The sequence below is a fragment of the Pinus tabuliformis genome, chromosome 3_1 (genome assembly GCF_031772625.1).
Source record: "Pinus tabuliformis cultivar Carrire ecotype Pingquan chromosome 3_1, CPIR1, whole genome shotgun sequence".
Classification (NCBI taxonomy): Eukaryota; Viridiplantae; Streptophyta; class Pinopsida; order Pinales; family Pinaceae; genus Pinus; species Pinus tabuliformis.
In genome coordinates, this window is record NC_142301.1 from 654,058,512 (window position 1) to 654,083,913 (window position 25,402).

The 25,402-nt window shown below is 36.4% G+C and overlaps 1 pseudogene; it reads left to right on the forward strand.

Annotated features, from left to right (window-relative positions):
• Positions 1-23,316: 23,316 nt before the first annotated feature.
• Positions 23,317-24,090, forward strand: LOC149188757 (putative 1-acyl-sn-glycerol-3-phosphate acyltransferase 4; annotated as a pseudogene).
• Positions 24,091-25,402: the final 1,312 nt, after the last annotated feature.

Below are 25,402 nucleotides of genomic sequence, written 5' to 3' on the forward strand. Positions count from 1 at the left end.
ATACCATGACCTCGTTGGGGACATGCAAAGAAAAATAAAGAAAGAGAAGACCCGCTCTGATATCATTGATCCGAACTTAAACAGGAACACTACAACTTACATATATAATCATAAACAGAGAGATGCAACAAAAAAACACTTCATTTCTTTAATATAAAAACGTTGAGCTATGCTTACAAACAAAATGGAAATAATATAGCTTGGGCGATGGTAGCTTATCTCTGAGAAGAGATGTGGTGGCTACATGGCTCTTAACTGAGTTATAATAAGGCTAAAGGGCCATTTTATTATTGAACAATAAGAGAAAACCCTAAACAACCAAAACCCTAACCCAAGGAGATGTAACACCAATAGTTTATGGGCCCCGTTGGGGTTAGTTGGGCAGCCAACTTCCTGGGGTCATGACTTGGTCATATTATTTTTGTTTGACACGTATGATACCTCATTGGAAATATCTCTCTGAGGAATACAACTGCCGATGCGATTTCCCTAATAATCCCTAGAGGAATTTTGATAAGAAAACGTTGTTTAGGGCCTCAAAACAGATTTGAAAGTTCAGGACCTAAAAACAACCAAAAATAGTAAACTGTGCTACAATTAAGGAAATTGAAAAAATGAAAGAAACAATGGTGAGGTTCCAAGTGGAATAGGTGGGTGACCAACAATATCCACCTGGATCCAGAATATTACAAGAAATAGATGGTTGGTAAGTCTTACATATGGTTACATGATGCTTGAAAGAAGAAATTCTACATTCTTTGGAGTGGCTAGAGATCAAGACTCTCACACAAGATTGCATGGCATATATATGACAATATTGATCAACACCAAGTATAGTCTTCGAATGAAATAAAGGGAGTTGACAATGACAACTCCAAGGAAGATGTTATAGCTTGGTAATCAAGTTGAATCCTTGGGCAACCTGATTAAAATGAATGCATGGAGAAAGATTCTTATGGATATGGATCATGTGAAAGGATGTTGATCTCAAATGATTTAATTAAGCAAATACTTTGATCAAAGAGGCCATCATGATAAGGTAAGTCTAATATTAATATTTTGATTGTGGTTATCTAGTTAACATATTGTTTTGCTACCTGTAAGGATGTTGAAATACATAATGACAATTGAGGAAAGTTCAACTATTGATGTTAAAACTTGATTCAAAGAACATATGGATTGAGTGATTGGTTTTGGTAATCCTTAAAGGATTGTGAACTCAAGATGTTTATATCATCATCTTGGAATTGAAATGTAGCAATGTAAGAAGATAAACTTATTTTCATGTTCCTACATCAATAAAGATCACACTTAGGAGGGAGATATGACTAGCTTGAAGTTTGATAAGGCTTAATATAATGTCTTCATTGGTGATTTATAGAGGAAATTGATATGGAAGATTGATGGCCTGAATCTTGTCAAAATATTAAAGATGAATCTACGACATCTAGGAAGAATGAAAACTCAATATGATGAGATACAAAGGAAAGGAGCCACGTAGTTATCTCCAAGAAGAACTGGTATGTGATACACTTATAAAGACAAGCTAAAGAGCTTTTGGTTATGAATTCCCAATTGAAAGGAAGTGAAAAAATTATCTTATGCTTTAGAGGGAGTAGGAAGTCTCCCTTAATAATATAAAAGGAGCAAGGATCAATTCCTTAATCAAGAGGGAATGATGATCTCCTCTTTGATTGAGAGGGATTAGTGATGAACATCACATTGTATTCTTTTCTTCATGCGTCATGCACTTGACTAGGACTAAAAATTGTACATCCAAGTGAATTCCATGGAGGGAGAATGGAGAACAAAGGATTGGATAAGCATATGTGATTTTCCCGAGGATAGAAAAATCCAAGATATGAAGTGGACCAACACTCTTTTAAGATTGGACATGTATTAAAGACAAGAGTGGTCGAAGACGACCTATATTCTTTGAGGATTGGGAATCCAGGACAAGAATAGTCCTTAAAGGACATACCTAATGAACATTCAGATGGGGTATGTACTTTGAACGGGTAGTGTGGTATTTCACGTAAAACCTCCTAACATTATGCTCTTGTATAAGAAAGAGCTTATCAAGTTAAGGCCTTACTATGTTAACAATGTTGGTCATGATATTGACGCTTAAGATGGCTTAACAATCTGACTCTTCTTATGAGAACTCTTCAGTTTGAGAATAACCTTGTACCAGGTGTACAATTATGAATACAACCCTAGTTAAGAGGGAGTGTTGGAAAATGTAACTAGTTTTGGTCTTCATAATTGTAAATGTACTCAAGTCATTATTTATATTTTATGTTACAAGAAAAGGAAAACAAAAAAAAAAAATTTTAAGCATGGGTTTCATGCTCTATTTTGATGGTCATGTCGGTCAAGCATGTTTTTCATGCTTCTATGATTTTTCATGTCAAATGAATATTTTTCTTGAGTCAAGAGAGTCCTTACCATTTGTTTAAGACCCTATTTGCAAAGTTGTAACATGTAAAATATATTAATTTTGAGTCTAGAAAATCCTATGAGCCTCCAAGCACAAGTCGATCTTGGCAGTGAAGAGTCAACCTAGAGGATGTTATTTGACCTCGTGGAAAGCCTATAAATACAAGCAACTTCAATCTCAATCATCATTAATTCTATCATCTCATGAAAGAAGTTTGATTTGAGGCAAAGAAAAAGGAAGAAACTAGAGTGAAGATCAAGGAAGCAAGGAGGAGTCAATAAAAAATGTTTTTGGGTGTTATTCTCTCACACATGTGAAGGTTAGGGTTTCTACATCTACTGATGCTAAGAATTGTGAGTTTGAATTGCAAAAGATCGAGAATTGTAGATCCAAGTTGTAGGAGGGTCGAATACTCTGATTTGGTTCTAGTTTGACTTTCAATGACTTTGGAGACTTGGGTTTGTTTGAAGGAAGACTTCTTGAAGGATTGACATGTGCCAGAATTAAGGTCTCTACGACTTCTACAGGGTTGAAGATTGAAAGTCGAATTTGAAGGTTCAAAGTTGGGGGCCGAAGTTGAAGTTGGAAGCTAGAAGCTAGTTGAAGCAGAATTGACCTTTGTTGTCTTAGTTGATCTTTGCCCTAATTGGAAGGAATTCTTGGAGGGTTGACTTGGTGCTTGGAGGAGGACTTGGTCTAGGGTTTTGGGTCTTGTATTTTTATTTGAATCATATCCTATAAGAAGAGAATAAATTCTTTCTGGGTTTTCCCCTTGGAGGGGTTTTGTCCTAGCTTAGAGCCTAATACTTGTGTCCATTGTCTTTATTGTTTTTTCTCTTGATAATTGTTTGATGAAAATATCTAATAAAGAAACACAAGAAGATAACTAAAGTTCACAAGCAATTATTAAGGTTAAGGAGAATTTGAATTAATAGCTGCCCTACTACATTCTCCAACAAATCAAGGTGAAATATGGCAAAATCAGATCCAATATTTGAATGACACAAGCTCTAGTTGAATTTGGTGAAAAAGTCCTAGGTGAAAAAAACCCCATTTGTAGCTTGATTTTGAAGTAACGATTTCGAGCACTCCAATGGATGCTTTTTTATCTCATTTCTTCCAGGTAAGAGCTATTGAGCCCCTCTCCATTTTTGATGTCATTATTTTTAATTTTCGTGATGATTTCTATTATTTTCAAACTTATATTTAGGAAGAAAATGCACTCTTAAAAAGTCGCACCCTGCCCATATTGGGAACTACAACACTTTAGAGTTGTCGTAGGTTGTGAAAAGGAAAGGTGTGACATTGTGACACTATCACTAACTAGACAAGTGTGACATCTACAAGGAAAGAAGGGTTTTTAACTTTTAAGCGGGAAAAATGAAAAATTATTCATGTTGGCTAGATATTCAATTTTCTCCTTAATGTTTAAAAGTTTTTTTATCATCAAGATGTTAGAGTGGAGAGAAAGAGAACATGAATGAAAATATTTGGTAGCAACCAATGATCCAAAAACATTCTTGGCCTTTCCTAAGTGTTAGAAAGTGTAGCAAGAAAAGCTTAATTTGACTTTAGCCTTAACCAAATTGAGTAAATCGAATGTCCACATCAGCGGGACAACTTGGAGGCAGTTAACTATTGTGACATGGATCTTGTCACTTAGCTGGCTCAATAAATTCGAGTTAGTGGGCCTGCAGTTTAGTCATGCATGTGTTGATTACTAAATTTTAACAATCTAGTTCAGTTATTTTTAGTTGTACTTAGTTAACTAACCTCTAACTATTGATAGAGTCAGTTGAAGGTCAGTTGTGTAGCGAAACAACAGTCTAACTCACAGATTTGTTAGTTAACTAATCATTTATTCTAAAAAATCTCATGCATGCATGGAATTTGAATTCCTCATCTAGGGTGGAGGAAATAAGGCTAATGAAAAATTATTTGTATACTAGTTGAGTGCACAATTGTAGTATGCAGGCAGTTGATCAATTCTTGGGAATTGCAAAAGGAAAGAGGGACCTTTCCTATTGTTTAGGAGGTCAAATTAGCTAAGATTTGCACAAGGAAATAGGAGGCTAGAGGAGGCATAAATTGGCTAAAAGTGTTGGCCAAAAATTCTCATTTAGTAAAGAGAACAGTGTTGCTTTTGTAGGTTGTGGTCAGAACTGGAGAAAGAAATTGTAATAGTTTATCTATTCAATTGATTAATGCAAATAGGATTGAGGGGATTTTCACAGTTGTGTTCCCCTAGAAATCACTGTGTACTTGTGGTTTGCTTGTTGCATGTATATGCATGTGTCTCTAGATTGTGATTTCCTTTCCACAGAATTGTAGAGTAGAATTGTGTCTTTTGTTTTTATTTTGAAATCTTGATCAATTTCAATTTATATCAAATTCATTCATGGTATTAGAGCCCTGAAATCACATTAAAACCAGTATTTTGAATTTGTCCCCCGACAATTTTGAATTTGTAGCTTCAGTGCAACAATTTTCCTTCAGATTTGGGAGAATCGATTTCAATGGTCTAAGATTGGATTATGCCCTGGAGGGTAGCTCAAATTTCATAGCCTGAAACGACCGGATGGAAGCATTGCTTGATGATAATGGTGTGTTAGAATATGCTAAAAATGATATTGCAAAACCTCCACAGTCGGATGAACAACTATTAAAACAGTGGAAGAAGGATGTTGCAAAGGCCAAAATAATTGTTTTGGAAGCTCTGAGAGAGCATGTGGTCTCAAATCTCCATGGAAAGGAGGCAACATTTTATATGTGGAAGAAACTAAATAAGCTATTTGAAAATAATAGTGACCATAGAAAATTGGCCTTGAAAGAAAAACTTTGAAACATTAGAATGCATAAAAATGACACTATTCTACAATATCTCTATAGGTTTACACAAGTTCAAGATGAGCTTGGAGGGGTTGGAGTGAATGTTTCAGAATATGATCTGGTGAGCCTATCTCTTCTCGGCCTTCCAAAATCCTGGAACAACTACAAGGACTCTGTGAATGGAAGGGAAATAATATCAAATTGGGAAATGTTGTGATCCAATTTGGTTTAAGAAGAATTAAAGAAAAATACCAGAGATGGAGTAATATCCAAAGGAGAGGAAGAGGAATTTTCTCTAGTTACAAAAGGAACGAAGGCCAAGGGAAAGAAGTCCCAAGGTGAGGCTAAGCCCAGCTAGAACAATGGAAAGAAGAAGGATATAAGAAAGTTAAAATGTTTTCACTACTTTGAATTCAGACACTATGTAACAAAGTGCCTGCAAAGGAAATCTACAAAGGAGTCTGCAACAGGAGCAAGAGGAGATACCTTGGCTTCTTAATTTGAGCTATATTTCACCCTCCTTGCTTTCTTGGACAACACAATATGAGGGAGTGATTGGTACCTAGATTTTGGTGCCTCTTACCATATGACATGAAATAAAGAATTTTTCAGTACCCTGGAGGAGAAGGATCTCCATATGTATATAGAACTTGGGGATGATGGGAGGTACAATGCTACAAGGATTGGTATTGTAACCTTTAAGATGGATTCTAACTTCCATATTCACCTCAAAGATGTTATGTTTATACCTGGGCTAAAAAAGAACTTGATATCTCTAGCAATATTAGAGGATAGAGGCTATGAAGTTACTTTCAATAAGGGGAAATCCTTCCTGAAACATGTAACTACCAGGAAAGTGAAACAGATTAAAGTTAGAGTGAAAAATATCTACAAGCTAGAGGTATATTTTTCCATGCATGTAGCTATACCTCCAGGAGTGTGGTGGGGAGATGTAGAGCCTTAGTTCCAAAGTTGTAGAGATTTGGGTAGGGTCCATTAAGGTGTCCTCCCCATGGATCATTACCTTGCTACAGAGGCCCATAGTGTTCAACAACAAAAGGATTTGTGTCAGTTAGTGTAGTCAGATGTTGAATAGCACAAAGGAGTGTTGATAGAAGTGTAGGAGGCACAATGCAGAATCAACAATAGTGTAATTTTTTTTCCCAATAGACAGTTGCAGAGACACAACTGGTTCTGTATTTTGGAAGCTTCTCAGTTGCAGTTGTTGCAGTAGAAACAACAACAATGAGAGGTAGTGCTACAGTACATTCCACAGGTGCAAGATAGGGATGGTGAAAAACCCCTTTCTTCTTAAGAGAGAGTGTTAGACAGTGTAGAAAAAATGGCTCAATTTGACTTTAGTCTTAGTCAAATTGAATAAATCGAATTTCCACATGAGTGGGGCAACTTGGAGGTAGTTAAATAGTGTGACATGGCTCTTGTCACTCAGTTAGCTCAGTAAATTCAAGTTAGTGGGCTAGGAGTTCAGTCATGCATGTGTTGATTGCATAATTTTAGCAATCTAGTTTAGTTATTTTCAGTTGTACTTAGTTAACTGACCTATGACTATTGATAGAGTCCTTTGAAGGTCAGTTATGGAATGAGACAACAATCTAATCAAAGATATGCCAATTAACTAATCATCCAGCCCAAAATAGATCATGCATGCATGCAATTCGAATTCCTCAGCTAGAGTGGAGGAATTAAGGCCAATGAAAAATTATTTGTATACTAGTTGAGTGTACAGCTGTAGTATGAAGATAGTGGATCAATCCTTGGGAATTGTGCAAGGAAATAAGGACCTTTCCCATTGTTTAGGAGCTCAAATTAGCTTATATTTTTGCAAGGAATAGGAGGCATACATTGGATAAGCGTTGGCTAGAAGTTCTCATTCAGTAGAGAGAACAACATTGCTTTTGTAGGTTGTGCTTAGAGCTAGAGAAAGCAATTGTAATAGTTTCTCAATTCGATTGATTAATACAAAGAAGCTTGATGGGTTTTTCCTAGTTGGGTTCCCCTAGAAATCATCGTGTACTTGTAGTTTTTCTTGTTTCATGTCTATGCATGCGTCTCCAAATTGTGTTTTCCTTTCCACTGAATTGTAGAGTAGAATTGTGTCTCTTGTTTTTCAATTTGAAAAGTTGAGCAGTTGCAATTTCTATCAAATTTATACTGTGAGTGTGGTTTAATGAAATTTTTCTTAATTCTGAGCATGAGATCTCCATTGCACTTTTTGGAACACTTGGTGAGAATGTGGGATGAAAATGAACAATTTGTTTGAGTTGGTTTCAATATCCTTACCATTGATGTGGAGTATAAATATTTTTTTACTGAGCTCTCAAGAAAAGGAGCCTGACTTTTACTAGTCGGTTCAAGAAGAGATGGTGAAAATAATGATGAGTATATTTCTCAGTACTTTTCTACGGGAACAAGAAAAAAATAGCGGTAGAATTCCAATAAAAAATGTAATGGATTTTCCACTCAGAACTATTTTGTTCACCATAACCCACATATCAGGAAGTGAAACTCCACATTTGGCTACCAAAGCACAAATGTAATATGCATTGGAATGTATGGAGCCTACAATTTTCAACTAGTGTGAAGGGCAAGCAATAAACATGAATTATTAATTGACTAACTGGAAGACAGGTTGACTAAAGCAATTCAGTTATGGGTCCATTTTGGTGTCTTTTTTCCTAGAAAGGGTGCCCTTGATATGTACACAAGGTATGGAGGTGGATGATCTTCCATTGAGAGTACCTTGCATGAGGAGATGGCTTGAGTTGTTGGCACACCATGGAGGGGGTCATATGTCCTCATTTGGTCTTGAATTTCAAATGGTTATAGAACCAACTATTCATGATTGAGGATTTTCATATGCCAACATGAATTTTTGAGGAGATCGAGGTTTAGCTTTTCCCGAGGGAGAGTGGTGGCATGCATCATGTGAAAAGGACTTTTGAAATATTTTATTTTTATGTATTTTGTTATTTTAATTTTTTTTATCATGTTAAGAGTAGGGAAAATTTTAAGGATGGAAATTTATCTTAAAGTTTAGAAACCTTAGTGAATCTCACTATTTTCTAATATGAAATCTGTAAAATGCTTGTTGATATCCTTGTAAGCATATTCAAATTTCTAATGATTTTGTATATAGTCTTTATAAAATTTTGGCAATATCAAAGGTAAAATATTTTTTACACTATAAAATTTGGGTGAATATTTTTTAGAAAAAATGGAAATTGGCGAATCAATTTCTTGGAAAAATCATGGAAAATTAGCCGACCTACGAATATTAACCCCCAAAATTTTCCTTCTTTAAGAGTAATACAATTTTTACATGCATATATTGGTTCGATTTGGCCAGCTAGGATGTCACCAATCCATAGGTGGGGTCAACAGGATTGATTAGGTGATTATGACCATGAAGCAACATAGGAGCTCTAAGAGGTGAAACAAAACCTTAAGGGTCTTACTCAAAGTGTAGAAGATATGGGTGATCTATACACCTACTTATGAGTTTGTGAGTTTACATGGTATATGTCTTGTTCATACAACTAATAATATTTCAGAGTATAGGCGAGTGTCATAAATTTTTGGAAACAATGTTAATACCGAGAGGGGGGTGAATCAATATTAACACTAATTTTAACTTGTTATGCCAATTTATTTTTCATTCAATCTTGGCATCCATTATATGAGATAAAAATTTAACCAACCATAACAACAGCCATATAAATCAAAAGAATCATATACATCATGAACAAAAAATACGTGAGACACAGAAGTTTTACGTGGAAACCCTTTCGAGAAAAAACCATCAAATCTTGTTGTTGTTATTGAGGTAAAATAAGAGCACCTACTCTATTACATCAATATTTTTTTGAGCCACCACTCATAGGAAGCACCAACTCCCTCATTTTATAGACACCAGTCCAGCTTACCAGAAGCACCATGTGAAGCACCAACTTCATGGATTTGTTGCAAGCAACAACTTGTAACTCCTTGGATTTATGCAAGTACCAACTTGCAAGAGGCACCAACCACCAATCCTTCTCAAGAACCCACTAGAGATGGAAGCACAAACTTCTTATATGCAATCTCCAACCCACACTCAAAAGAAACTCAATGTTCATTGTAATTGGCGAAAACTCTAACTAATCTCAACTTTGTTCTCTGTCCTCTGCTCACTTTGCTCATTCTGTAGCAGCCTACTATTTTTCTCAATAGTAGTCACTCATCGTAGATCTATCAACATATTTTCCCACTTTGCAGCAGCTTACCCACCTGGGATCTCTGCTCACAACCCTCTTCTCTCAACACATATAGTAAGCATTCGACCTTTCACACAAAACATATGCTCTCTCTCTCATGACCTCTCACAGTAGCACAACCTCTCTCTCTCAGGGTGTCTTTATCCTGCTTAGGCACTCTCAACCTTTCTCTGCAGACTAAGATTACTTAGACTTTCCTTAACAATGCATTCACACTCACAAAGTTCTCCACACTTAGCTCATATGCCACTATGTTGCATTCCCCCCATTTCCCAAATGCGCTCATGTGTTTTGTTCCTCAATTGCACTCTAGTTGATGTTGCCTTTTCTTCCCATCACTTTGTAATTCACTCTACTCGAGTGTACCTCTATATGGCTTCTCCATCCTACTGTTGCATCTGAATTGAGCATTGTTGCCTCATTAACACCTGAGAATGGGCATCTGAGTACTTCTCCATACTGAGAAATAAATCCTCAGTCCACCTGCACACTCAATGGCGCTCTTCATGCTTATTCATGGCTCTCTGATCTTGAATGTTCCTCAGGATGGCTTCTCTACACTTAATTTAATTCATTGAATCATGTCTTAGCTCATGACAGGCCCAACATGTCATTATGTGTAACCGTGGTCCTCTCTGTCACGGTCTCCTATCTTCAACAATCGACACTTGATACTTGCTATTTTCTCTTGCAACCAACCTCATTGTGCACACATTTACTCTATTGCCAACCCATTCATCCTTTAACAACTCTATGTTTCACTTTCAGAGCTCCACTCATTGTAACTTTTATTATAATTACCTTTCGAAATCACGAGCTTCCAGTTTTACCTTTAGCCCCTTTTGTTAGCTCCTTCTTGTTTTACACCATAGGACCAGGAGTTGTTACCAATGGATTAATGCTTAGTTGCTAAGGTGTTTAGATCCTACCAGGGGCCTATTTTCCTTTGTTGACTGCTCTCCACCATTGGTTTCTTTAGTCTCCTCGACCAAGATCCACCACATCGAAGCTCCATGTATTGAGACTTCCTCTTAATTCAATTTCAAAGGAGTTTCAAAATTTCGACCTACGAAATACTCATAACACTTGGGTGTTAGACCTGATACTCACCCTCAGTTATTTGAACTCCACAACCAAGTGCCGAAAGGACATCAAAGCCCCTGGTATCATAACTTTTCTTCAAATGCAATTATGAGGGAGTTACTAAAACTCCAACCTTTGAAGTTCTGACCTCCAAGATGACTTCATGTTGATGTCATCAATTCCATGCAGCATCTCCTTAATGGTGACATGTGTCACCTATATTTTCCCTATTAGGCCACTTTTTTTTTTGAATCTGACTGCCACGTGTCCATAGTATAACCACATCATGTTGACGACATCTGCCTCATCATCCCTTGAGGACAAATCAACTGCCACCATGTGTCTTGTCTTGAGGAGATAGAAAGGGTCCCTCGAATCTTTGGTTTTGTAGAAATTTCCTTTGTAATTGTTATTCTTCGCATCCTCGATGCTTCTTAAATAATTGCATTCATAAGAACTTATGCGGTTCCAAAAACCCGATGTTCTAAACGTCTAAGGTTTTTCTTTCCTCATGCCATTTCATGTTCCATTTTTTTAAAATAAACTGTTGAGGTCCCAAGGCTCTGAGGTTCTGAAATGTTGTGATGTTTCCTATCTTGCCAAGGTTTCGATGTGCCCAAGCTACCAAAATTTGGCTCTGATATGACCTCTTCTCTGAGGTTTCGATATGCCTTCTTGTGCCATCTGCTCCGTCCTTCAATATGACCTGCTTAGTCCTACAAATATCAAGTCCCGATGTTCTAAGCCTTCTGATATCGGGCCTTCCGAAATTCATCACTCTATGCTTTTTGATCTCGAGGTTCCAAATCTCTAAGGTTCTGATATTCTAACCTCTGATATTTCACCTTCTGAATCTCCGAACTACTGACCTGCTCCGATATTTTGGGTTGTGAAATCTCTTGGGTCCGAAATTCAGCATACCTTGGACTTAAGACCCTAACTTCGACAGTTAATAACTTTTGATATAGGAGGCCATTTATGGACTTGCACATATCACTGGAAATTTATTTCAGAGCACTAAGCGTTTTTCTTAATTCTAAGAGTATATGAGCTGATATCTTTGAGATAAATCTCCTCTAAACTCTGGGACTCCCAACCACCATAGTCTTCTTTTTATGGCTTCTCTAGTAAGCCTACTACTATGGTGATTCTCTACCGCAGACTGCAGCAACCATAGGACTCCCCCTAATATTGACACATTAAGCACAAGCACATCAATGCTAACCAAATTACCATCTCGGTTAGGATAGGGAACATCAAATCCAACATCTATTGCCACAAACTATCATACTAGTCTAGTTGACATTAATGCCAATACTCTTTCCAACTATCAAACAATACCAAAAACTCCCTAGCATGATTGTTGACATCAATCCCAACACACTTGCAGCTACTATCAATCAAGACAATGCCAATTTTCCAATCTCCCCCTTTGGCATTGATGGAAACACCTCAACCTCGTCTTCACTTTGATGGCCACTTCACATGTTGCTTCCACACTTCTCCTAGCATAAGCCACCAATGGATTTCTCTCCTCTGCATGGGCCATCAAAACTTCTCCAATACTTCTCTCCCCCTTTGAGATCAATGGAAAAGGGCTACAAGCTATCGTTTTCTTCTCCATGCAATCATTAGCTATCAATGACCAAGGATCTAGCTACTAATGTGCATTCTTCTCTACGGATTTCTCTTCAAGGATTGATCACTGCTTCTACTCTATAAACTGGACATTATGTGATATGCTCCCCCTGAACATATGCTTCCTCTGATTTTCTAGAACACCTTATGACTGACTGATGGTTCAATACTCCTCTTTCCATTTCATCTTTTGTATTAGTTTAAAGAAAATTGATACCAATTAAACTAATCATGGTATTGTTTCTACTGCAAATGCCAATCATTAGTGATGCATTTCAACTTACTCTTCACCATGTCTGCTGCTTCATCCTCTCTACTCACTTCTCCTGAGCATCTCAATCACTTTTTTTTCACTTGAGATCATACCCCAAAACATGGATCGTTGCTTAAACAATACCAATTTCACTAAGAAATAGATACATATTGGAAGTTGTACCAGGCAACCTCTTATAACACTTTCTAAAAAATAAATTTCCACTTACACACAAAGGCTACTCCATATGGACCTAGACCCTCACTTTTCATAGTGATACCAATTGAAGACTAAGGGAATTTAAAGTTTATGCCAATTGTGTTTCATGAACACAAGGCTGTTAGGGATAATCAAACTCACAACTGAAATGAAATAAGGGTATTTCACCCAATATGCAAACCTTTAATTTCCTTAATCAATCTTTCTTCTTGAGGCTAATAATCATTTCTTGCTACTTCTTACTAAAGCAACTCCCTTATCCAATTCTCGCTAATCTCCTGCATTCTCTTCCTTGCATCTGCATGGGGACTGATCCTATGGACCTAACATAATTGTGGGCTTCCTGTCATTCCACACTTTTGTTGTAGCCCATATTCTTTTCTCACAACATAAAGTGTTGTTGTGTATTCCCCTAAACTCATGATGGTTGCACTCCTCCTTTCTCTTCAATGTTAATATATTTGAAATAAGAAAATACATTATTGTAATCAACATGGGGCTCAGACATGCCTTCATTATTCAGATGCATCTCACTTGTATGAGATTTTATGCCCACACCTGACTTATTTGGACTCCTTTGAGGCCATTCTCTTCTTTTAATGAAGAGAAACATAGGATCTACTCTCCCTGAGTAGATCATCCTCCTTCTTCATTTAAAAATTCTTTGGTCGAGCCCTGATAGAAGCATTACTTTTCAGCTTCTTCTTTTCCCATGTTTTGGATTTCTCTTGGATGCGCATGGATAGAGGAAACTTCTCCTTCAATTCCTCTTTCTTAACCCAAATCTTCCTGCTACCTTTCTTCCTTACAAAGGGGTCCACCACAAGAGTAAGAGGATCATTCTTCCTGGTTTTATTTTGATATCTTCCTCCTCTTTTCAGCTTGATCTTTTGAAACTGAGCGTTGAAGAAAAATTTGTATTCCTCACCTCCATTGTTTCTTCTTGTATTCAAATCTCGAGTTTTTACATTTTCATGCATATGCTAGGAAGCATTCCATTACTTATCATATATGCAACGTACTCTCTTGTGCCCAATATTGCTACAATTGTAGCATTTGATTGGGCTTAAGAATGGAGCAAAGGAATTAGTATCATTGACAACAATCTTTTCAATTCTTCTTTCAGTACCAACATGCCTTCTCCTAGCCTCTTTACACATCCTTGGGTTGCTGCTACCCAACACATATTGTTTCCTTGCTTTTCATCTACAATCTATGGCTTTATGTCCAAAATTGTTGCAAGAAAAACAATAACCATGAAATTAATTTTGAGGAATGAAGATACCTATTCTTTGAGGGCTTTGTCCTTGAGGATGAAGGGACCTATTTTTTTTCTTAATATGCCTTTCATGACAGTTTGTGTTGCTCCCTTGCACTCTTTCATGCAATTTTCTTGCTCTCTTTTGTTGCTTTACTTCTTGTTGTTTTCCTTGTTGCTGGAGTTCAACAACTTATATTCCTATGTTGTTGTTAGAACCTTGAGCTGATTTTTACTAGGAAGTTGACCCTTCATCCTTCGCAATCTTGGAGCTTGGTTTTTCTTTAAATCCCAAACCAGCCTTGATGAGAGGATATCTTTTCTTGACAAGCATCTCATCCATGACTTTCATGCTCTCCACACGCTTCTGATATTGAGGCAACTCTTTATTTGACTTTACTAAGTCATGTCTCAATGAGTCTACTTCACTTTGTAGTCTCTCACAGTAAGCTTCTCTATCATTTAGCTAACTAGTTAACATGCTACTCAGCCTACTAGCCTCTTCTTGTTGAGAATTTAGATCAAATATTGTTTTGCTCAAATTCTCATTCTCAAGCTCATACTCGTGCAACTTCTCCTTTTACTTGATATTTTCCTCTGATAGGTCCTTAATCTCCTTTAGAGCAGAGATCAACTTTTTTCTAAAATAGATCCTTTCATTCAGATCCTTCTCTTCACTATCAGAGGTGCTAGCTGAGTCACCACAGAGATCTAAACCCATCTCTGTTTCCATGGAGTTTTCCACAAGTCTAAGGTGTATTCCATCTTCACCACTTTCAGTGATACCCCTATTATCTTCACAAGATATACTCTCTTCTCCTTTAGAGGATCCCTCATTTTCTATTGCTACTAAAGTGGGTCTCTCTTCATTACTACTACTAGATGTATGACAATATTTATCTTCAAGTGATTCACATGAACATCTAGATAATGAATGACCTATTTCTTTACATTCATCACAAAGAAATAGTTACCTTCTAAGCAACATGGTCTCCCTTTTGAGACTTCTTCATCATCAACCTTGGAGTGAAGATGAACAATCTCCTCACACGAAGAAATATCTTCAATATTTTGAGCATCTTTCCTTTTATATGCCTTCTCCTTTTTCTTCCTTCTCTTCTTATCACAATAAGGTACATGTTCTAGTTCATTACTTGAGCAACAGGGTTCCTCAACCTCTTTTTGAGCCACATGGATATCTCCTCCATACAACCATTGTAGTTTCTCCATCACTTCCTTTTCTGACTCATAATGCCTCACTTTATCATCATCTAGCTTAGATAGTCCTTTCATGATAATCTTCTGGGCTTCTTCATTCTACTCACTCTTTTCTCCATTCAATACGAAGCTCCATACTTCAACATCCAAAGTCATTAAATAGGTTTCCATTATAACCTTCCAGAACACATACTTTGATCCATTTAAGAATGGAACACCTTCTGTTAGTGAAGTTTCATTAGCCATTGTTTCCCTTTGATCTACCTTCTAGCGATTAAGCTATTCCTAAAGGAACTTGGATCTGTTGCCAATTTTTGGAAAAAATGTTAATACTGGGGGGGGGGGGGGGGTAAATCAATATTAACGCTAATTTTAACTTTTTATGCCAATTTATTTTTCATTCAAACTTGGCATCCATTATATGAGAGAAACCTTTAACCAACCATAACAACAACCATATAAATCAACACAAGCATACACATCATGAGCAACAAACACATGAGTCACAGAGGTTTTACATGGAAACCCTTCAAGAAAAAACCACCAAAGCTTGTTGTTGTTATTGATGTAAAATAGGAGCACCTACTCTATTACATCAATCTATTTGTGAGCCACCACTCATAGGAAGCACCAACTCCCTCCTTTTGTAGACACCAGTCCAGCTTACTAGAAGCACCATGTCAAGGACCAACTTCATTTATTTGTTGCAAAAACCAACTTGTAGCTCCTTAGATTTATGAAATCACCAACTTGTAGGAGGCACTAACCTCCAAGCCTTCTCAAGAACCCACTAGAGATGGAAGCACCAAATTCCTGTATGAAAGCTCCAACCCACACTCAAGAGAAACTCAATGTTCACTATAATTGGTAGCGACTCTTCTTGTTCTTAGCTCTATTCTCTGTCATCTTCTAACTTTGCTCATTCTGTAGAAGCCTACTATTCTGTTCAATGGCAACCACTCACACAACTCTCTCAATAATTTTCCCACTCTGTAGCAACTTACTCATCCAGGATCTCTGCTCACAACCCTCTTCTCTCAACACATACAATCAACACTGGACCTTTCACACAACACACAAGCTCTCTCTCGCATGACATCTCACAACAACACAATCTCTCTCTCTCTCTCGAGGTCTCTTTAATATGCTTAGGCACTCTCAACCTTTCTCTATAGACTAGGCTCACTCAACCTTTCCTCAACAATGCACTGACACTCATAGAGTTCTCCACACTTAGCGCATAGGCCACTATGTTGTATTCCCCCCATTGCTCAACTGCACTCATGTGTTTTGTTCCTTTGCTACACTCTAGTCGATGTTGCCTTTGCTGCCCACACTTTGTCATTCACTCTACCCGAGTGTACCTATACATGCCTTCTACATCCTAATGTTTTTTCTAACATGACCACTACTACCTCATTAACCATTGAGAATGGGCATCTGAGTACTTCTCCATACTAAGAAATAAATCCTCAGTCCACTTGCACATTCAATGAGGCTCTCCATACTTATTCATGGTTCTCTGAGCTTGAATGTACCCTAGGATGGCTTCTCTGCAATTCACTTAATTGATTGAGGCATGTCTCAGCTCATGACAAGCCCCAAAATTCAACCTGTGCAACCATGGTCCTCTCTGTCATGGTCTCTAGCCTACAACAGTCACCATTAACTCCGTCGACCCTTGATAATTGCTATTTACTCCTATGACCAACCTCACTATGTACAAATTTACTTTGTTGCTGATCGATTCATCCTTTAACACCTTTGTTCTACACTCTTGGAGCTCCACTCACCGTATCTTTTATTATAATGACCTTCCGAAATCACGAGCTTCTGATTTTACCTTTAGCCCCTTTTCCTCAACTCCTTCTTGTTTTGCACCATGGGACTGAGAGTTGTGACTAGCAGCTTAGCTCTTAAGTGCTAAGGCATTCATATCCTATCGGGGGTCTATCGTCCTTTATTGACTGCTCTCCACCCTTGGTTTCTTTAGTATCCTCAACCAAGTGCTACCACATTGGAGATCCATGTATTGAAACTTCCTCTTAATTCAATTTCGGAGGAGTTTTGAAATTCTGACCTTCGAAATACTCATAGCACTTGGGTGCTAGACCTGATCCTCATCCTTGATTATTTGAAATCCACGACCAAGTGTGAACACGACATTATAGCCCCTGGTATCAAAACTTTTCTTCAAATACAATTACGAGGGAGTTACGAAAACTCCAACCTCCGAAGTTTCGACCTCCGAGATGACATCATGTTGATGTCATCAACTCCACGTGGTATCTCCTTAGTGGTGACACATGTCACCTGAATTTTCCCTATTAGGCCACCCAATTTTTTCAAATTTGACTGCCACATGTCCATAGTAGAACCACGCCATGCTGACGACATTTGCCTCATCAAACCCTAAGGACCAATCAATTCTCCCCATGTGTCCTGTCTTGAGGAGATAGAAAGGGCCCCTCAGATCTTTGGTTTTGCAACAATTTCCTTTGTAATTCTTATTCTTCGCATCCCCGGTGATTTTTAGAGAATTTCATTCATAAGAACTTACAAGGTTCTGAAAACCTGATGTTCAAAACTTCCAAGGTTCTTCTTCCCTCATGCCATTTCGGGTCCCCTTTTTTTTAAATAAAATACCGATGTCCCAAGTCTCTAAGGTTCTGAAATGCTACCAGGTGTCCTATCTTGTCGAAGTTCCGACATGTCCAAGCTACCGAAAATTGGCTCTGATATAGCCTATGCTTTGAGGTTCTGAAATAATTCTATGTGTCCTGGCTTTCCAAGGTTCCAACGCGCCCAAGCTACCAAAAATTGGATCTGATATTACTTATGTTCAGAGGTTCCAATAGGCCTTCCCATTCCATCTACTCTGTCCTCTAATATGACCTACTCAGTCCTTCCTATATTGGGTCCCGATGCTCTGAGCCTTCCTATATCGGGCCTTCTGAAATTCATCTCCCTATGTTTTTTGATCCCGAGGTTCCAAATCTATGAGGTTCCAATTTTCCAACCTCTAATATTTCTCCTTCCAATTTTTTTCCTACTGCAGTATTCACCCTTCTGATTTCCAAAATTCAATCTGCCTTGGACATTAAGACCCTAACTTCGGTAGTCAATAACTTTTGATTTAGGAGGCCATTTCTGGACTTCCACATATCATTGGAAATATCTTTTAGAGCACTAACCAACATTCCTAATTCCAAGAGTACATGATCTGGTGTCTTTGGGTAGAATCTCCTCCAAATTCTAAGACTCCCAACCACCATAGTCTTCTTTTTATGACTTCTCCAGTAAGCCTACTACTCTGTTGTTTCTCTACCACAGACTGAAACAACCATAGGACTCCCCCTAATTTTGACACATCAAGCAAAAGCACATCAATTATAGTCCAATTACCATCTTAGTTAGGAGAGGGGACATCAAAGCCAACATCTGTTGCCACAAACTATCATATTGGTCCAGTCGAAATTACTGCCAACACCCTTGCCAACTATCATACAATATAACTAGCCCAAGACATCTCCCTAGCATGATTGTTGACATCAATGCCAACACACTTTCAACTACTAGCCATCTAGACAATGTCAAATGTCCAACATAAATCACATTTTCATTATGTGAACCATCCTCTTAGACAAGAACCATTGCGATGGTACCTTCTAAAGCAACTAAGTATAAAAAGTAATCTTGATGGTAATTTGGGGGGTGTAGCAATGATGTGTGGATTAACACATTTTTCAATGCATCAAGTGCTTTGTGTGTGGTATCATCCCAAATAAAGGGAAACATTTTCTTTAAAAGTTGACAAAAAACTTTAGTAAGATTAGTGTAATTAGGAAGGAAACAACATAAAAAGTTTTCCTTCCCTTGCAAACTTTGGAGTTGGCATAAAGTAGAAGGAGGTGGTAGATTTAGAATAACCTCATCCTTCAAGGGATCAACTTGGATTCCTTTCTTGGATAGGATGAAACCTAAAAGAAATTGGGATTCCACACAAAAAACACATTTATGCATATTCAATCAAATATTGTAATGTCGACAATGGAGGAAAATGGCTCATAAATGTGTCGGGTGATCTTGACGTTGCATAGAATGTGAATATAAATCATCAAGATAGGGTTGTACAATATGCTTAATGTCATGAAACACATAGGACATAGTTCATTGAAAAGTGGCAACAACATTCTTAATTTCAAAAGGAATCTTTCAATAAGCAAAGGTCCCCCAAGGACAAATAAAAGTGGTTTTGTGTTGATTCGATGGTAGTATATCAATCTAATTATAGCCGAAAAATCAATCCATGAAGGAGAAAATTTCACTAACAACACAATCATTGATAACCTTGTTGATAAAATGGGTTGGATAATTATCTTTAGGAGAAGGCTTTTTTATATCCCTATAATCAATACATAAGTGGATCATACCATGTTTCTTGTTGACTAGAATAATGAAACCCAATCGATTAGAGGTATAGGGTAAATAAAACTTGCTTTAAGAATTATTTCAAATTCAGCTTTGATAGTAGTGGGTTTTCATCGGTGAATTGGAAGAAGCTTTTATCAAACATGATTAACATTAGGATGTGTCTTAATTTTGTGAACGACAATCTGTGGATCGATACTAGTAATTTCTTTGTAGGACCAAGAAAAATATCACAGAAATATTTCAATAGGGTCGTAGAGGTTCACAATTCTTTAAGAGAACATGAGGCACCTATATGAATGTTTTCCATGATCCCATATTTTATTGAGATATCAATCACTATGGCTACTAATATATTCCCTAAAAACCCTTCATATGTTGGCATTGTTGTCATTGATGCAAAAGGAGTAAAGGAGCAACAAGAAGTGTGGTCACCATATGTGTGTGAGAAGGTGATGTTCATAGAGATACGTTACTTGTTGAAGACACTACAAAGGAGAAACAAAGTATAATGGCACAGTTAATGTATGCATAGTTGAACATGTATATTTGATGGCATGCTTGTGTTGATGCAAGTATTGTTATGCTTTGGAGGTGAAGGAGAACAACTTGTTAGACCTTTCTTTCATATGTTGTTATTACATGTTGATCTAATTGCATGTTGATGATGTTGCATATATTTTTATGGAAAAGGAGCAACAATGTAAGATGGAAAAGGGTGTCATGGTTTTCTTGGAGTTCTTATGTTACACATCTGTGTTGGTTACATATGCTTGTTGGTTTCTAATGAAAAAATATTGCAAAGTTTTTTGTGATGCAAGGCAAAGGAAAAGGTATAAGGCACAAAAAAAGGAAAATGCATGAAGAATATTGTTATGCTTGTGATGTTGTGATGTTATAGTTGTTGGTGTATTGCTAATGTATGTTACAAAGAATGTGGTTGCTATGCTTGTTGATTTAATCATTACAGGTGGTTGAAAAAAAGATTTGGTGAAGCATTTATTTTATTTTAATATTCAAAATATGAAAAGGTGTGAAATGAATGAGTAGAATGCAAATAGACAAGTCTTTTCACTTCATATTCATGTTTGGAATACCAAAAACCATCAAAGTTTATTTATAAAAATATGTGAGGTTGGAAATTTGCATTTTTAGAGAGTTAGAGAATGTGAGAGTTAAATGAGTTATTGTCCATTAGTTACTTGGAAAATATAGAGAAGATGTGAAGCAATTTTGAAGTGAAGAAGGAGTAAAAACTGAGATGGAGGTATGTAGATTTATACACCAAGTAAACCAACATATTATTTATTTTGTGTATCAGGGGATTTTAGTCTCCTTTCAATTTGTAGCTCGATAAATAATAGGTTGGAGCTTGTTGAGGTAGGATACTCCTATGTGTTGTAGCCTACAAAAAAATTGTGGGAGTCGGAGCTTCCTTGCAAGTTGAATTTTACAGAGTTGAGGTAGAATCCTCCTGTAGGTTGGAGCCTATGGAAAATTAGATGTAATAAGCCATTAGGAGCTTGCCTTTGCATCATAAAAATAACAAATTCATTGTTTTCTCCCTTTATGGGTTTCCACTTATATCTAGTGTTCACATGTGATGATCTTGTATTATGATTGTATGTTGTCATGAAAGTTGTTATGCTGAGATTTACATTTTATATGTTGTTTACATATTAAATATGTTGTTCGTAAGGTGTATTCTACTCATTTAATATTTAATTTAACCATTGAAAAGTAATCAAAATTTAATGGTCATGAATGTACTAAACAAATTCACACCCCCCCCCCTCTTAGTTTAGTTATTTTTCCAGCAATTGGTATCAGAGTCGGTTCCTTATGCAACAACCTAACAATTGGAAGGTAGACCTGGTTGATTTTGGCTTATCATAGTGTACTTATGCTAAGTGAAAAAAACTTTCATGAATGGAGAGATAAGGTAAAAATAGAACTAGTAGCTTATGGACTTGGTGTATGGAAGCTTGTATGAGATGGATATAGTAAAGATGATTCCCCCTCTACTAAAGAAAAATAGTGGAATGTTGAGGCAAAATGGGAAATGTATAGAAATATTCATAATAAGGATTTTGATACAGTAACAAATTTAAATTCTGCAAAATAAATATGGGATAGATTGTGGCTCATGCATGAAGGAGATACTAGTAGGTGTAATACAAAAAAGGAGAAGAGAAATAATAATAAGAAAAAGGAATCTAAAAAGGAAAGTGATCAATCAAATTAGACATAAATTTTTCTAATGTTAATGTACATGATTCTCATGAAGAAAATATAGATGAACATTAAGCCAAGACTGACTCGGCCTTAGCTAAAATAAAAAAACTTGCAAATGAGAGATGAGATCAAAAGAAGTTTTTAGTAGTAAACTGAAGGAGAGTGAAGAAAAATTATGAAAGATCAGAGGTTGAGATTATTTTAGCCAGAAGTGAAATAGATGAAAATAATAGACTGTATAAAAATATACAAGATGAGATTGTCTCCATGAAGAACTCATATAAGGAACCATGAAATAGAATACAACAATATCAAAATGTCCTACAGTAGAAGAAGCAAACAAAAACAAGAAGCAACATCAAAATCCAAGAATGTGGTGAAGAAAAGGTTCTTTACAAGAATATCATTTTCTCCTGGAGATGAATTGAGCAAATTTAGAAGATCCCAAAGGAGATTCTTTACTCGAAAGATATCAAGTGTTTTTCTTGTCATGAACTTGGACATGTAGTAATAGAGTGTAAGAGAAGAAAACAAGTACTAAACAACAAAAGAAGCAGCAAACAAGAAGGTTCCCTCAAGCAAGCAAATGGAGAAGACAACCATCACCAGGTACACAAATCATTTCTTTGGTTATTGTTATTTGAGTAATGGATTTGGACATAAATCATTTGAATGAAAAATGTATGCAAAGAAAAAATTGAACACAAGAATAAACACACCATTTCCTCCATTTCTTAGACATATAAGGTGGTATTTTTGTAATAATCTTGGCCACAAATCCAAAGAATGCAAGTTGGTTTGTATCCTAACGAAGTTTAGACAGAAGATGGAGGCCAGTAAAAATAGACCAAACAATGAGACAAAAGGAAAGGCAGACAACAAAAGGTGACCTACAAAAGTATGGAACAAAAAGAAAAAGGAGTAACCTCTGACTTCAATGACAAAGTGAAGTCAACGTAGTCTCATGGGGAGTTGCTAAAAAAATCAGATTTTTTCAGTGTTAGAGAAGTCGTTGTCAAATTTGAAGTCTCTATAATCATGCGAGCAACAACAAAAGAAGAGTAGAATGACAGATAAGTCATTTTTTCCTCCTATATAGGTAGAAAAAAATGAGTTGGTTTGTCCTTGTGACTACCATTACTCAACTGAATAATTTCTTGGCTCATATTGAAGAGAGAGAATAAAATAGAAGATCCTTGCACACAAGCAATTGAAATTTGAGAAGTTGGAAAAAGAACTCAAGCATGGTGGTATTTGGGAAGAAGGAGTCCTTCATAGAAAGCAACTATGATGCTTTATAATCATTGTTTTGAAAGATACTTGAGCGGTAGGAGAGGGAAAGCATGAACTCACTATGATTTGTGTGGAAATAGTGAAAGTATTTATAATTTGGAGTATTTCTTCTGCAAGTTAAGGTACTCAATTGATATATAGACCTATGGGTGACAAAGTCAAAATGAATGGAAATGAAAGTATGAATCATGAAGAGTTGGATGGGAAATTCAATTCTATGAGTATCCCTAATCATACTATCCTAGAAGCAAAAAAAATTGGAATCTTGAAGTCTCATGAACTAAAGAATTTGAACTTTATAGAGAGATTTACAGAGAAAAATAATCTGTTGGAGAATCAAAAAGTTCAAACACATAGGCCCTTGAAATTTTGGAGGGTACTAAGAGGGGAAATATATCTATGGTTCTTATTTCTACAACATTTATAACACTATTTTTTTGTCTTTGCTTCTTCTTCATTTATGGTACTATGCCTATTTAACATACATTATAGCAGAAGGGTAATATCTTTTTTATTTGGTCTTTGGATAGGCATGTGGCCACTATGGGTTGAGAAAATAAATGGATCAAAGATTATATTTGCTGGAGAACATGTTCCTACTAGGGAGCATGTTTTTTTTTTTTTTCTTTTTCTTGCAGACTGCCATACAGAAGTAGATTGTTTGTACATATGGGACCTTGCTTTGTGTAAAGGTCAGTTGGGTTACATTAAGTGCATCCTCAAGAGAAGTGTCCATAATGCACCAACTTTTGGTTGGGGTTTCCACATTCTTGAGTTCATTCTGTCTGAAATAAAATGGGAAGTAGATGAGCCAGTCATAGATTCAATGCTCTTAACATTCAAGGACCTACAAGATGCACTTTGGATTATTTTCTTCCCAATGGGAACTAACTTGATAGAACACCAAGGAAGAAGGTAACAAGAATGAAAAATAATAATACAACTCATATGAAACGAGGAGAAGAAAGGGATCGTATGTTTAAACTAAATTTAATTTTGTTGAGGGTGAGTGAAATATGCTAAATGAAATATTTCTATAAGACCATAAGGAAGGGAAGTGATATAAGAGATGCAAAACTGGAGAACTCTATTATCGTCCTCTATTAATAATGATCTTCCATATTACACAATACAAATAAGGATGGAAACTACAGGAATAAAGAAACTGCAAATTTCAAACACTAGTCACACACATCATGAAGAACATCAAATCAAAATCCAGAGCATAAAATCAAGAAGACCTATGGGCATAACAAAACAAAGAGAAAATATGTTTAAAATATTCATGTTAGTAACCTTGCAGCCACAACAATTGAAGTTGCTACATTTTCTCAACAATATAACGTTATCGGATGGGCACCAAGGAATTTAACCAGGCTGATTCAGATAATGCAAGTAGAAAATACATGTGAACATTTACTACTACTGTATAAGTAGAGATAAAAATGTAGGGATAAAACCATTGTAGAGATAAAACACAAGATGCAAAAAATGACGACCCAAAGGGACTTGAGCAACCAGGAGAGTTCATATATGTAAGACAACATGTATGAATAGAGTATCTAAGAAAGTTGCTCAGCAAAAGGTAACACAAATAATATTATGTGATGGGGACGAAAAAGATGACAAATGACAGAGAGGCAAAGTAGTCAGGTAAGTAATCAAAACTTCAGAGAAATGCTAGAGGAATAATGACAAGTCAAAAACATTGGAATGACAATCATGCCAGGTTGACAGAGGAATGCTAGAGGTTGAATAAGTTATAATGCTAGAGGGTGACTAAGAAGCCAATTGGACATATCTTACATTATGAATGTGGTGCATTGTATGCCTAAAATGGTGTTGGTTGTGCGTTTTTTAAGGTTATTGAAGCAATGCCAATCAAATTTTATAAGGAAAAAGGATGTGCTAGAAGAATCTATGTGCTAATGCTAGGCCACTGCAAAATGACATATGATTACTTATTTCATTACATCGACCTCATATGCACAAGAAAAAGGAAATCTGAAAATTTGTTATCACTTTGAATACATGTTGATCAAATTTTGTACATTTGAATAACACGACGCACCATATGTAGGTTGATACCACCGTGGCATATATTATACAACCGTTGGCAGGATTATATTATTCAAGTGCCACAATATATATAATTCCACTGTGTTTTAATGCAATGATATATATTATACCACTGCCTTTATATTATTTGACAGTCTTATATATTGATGATT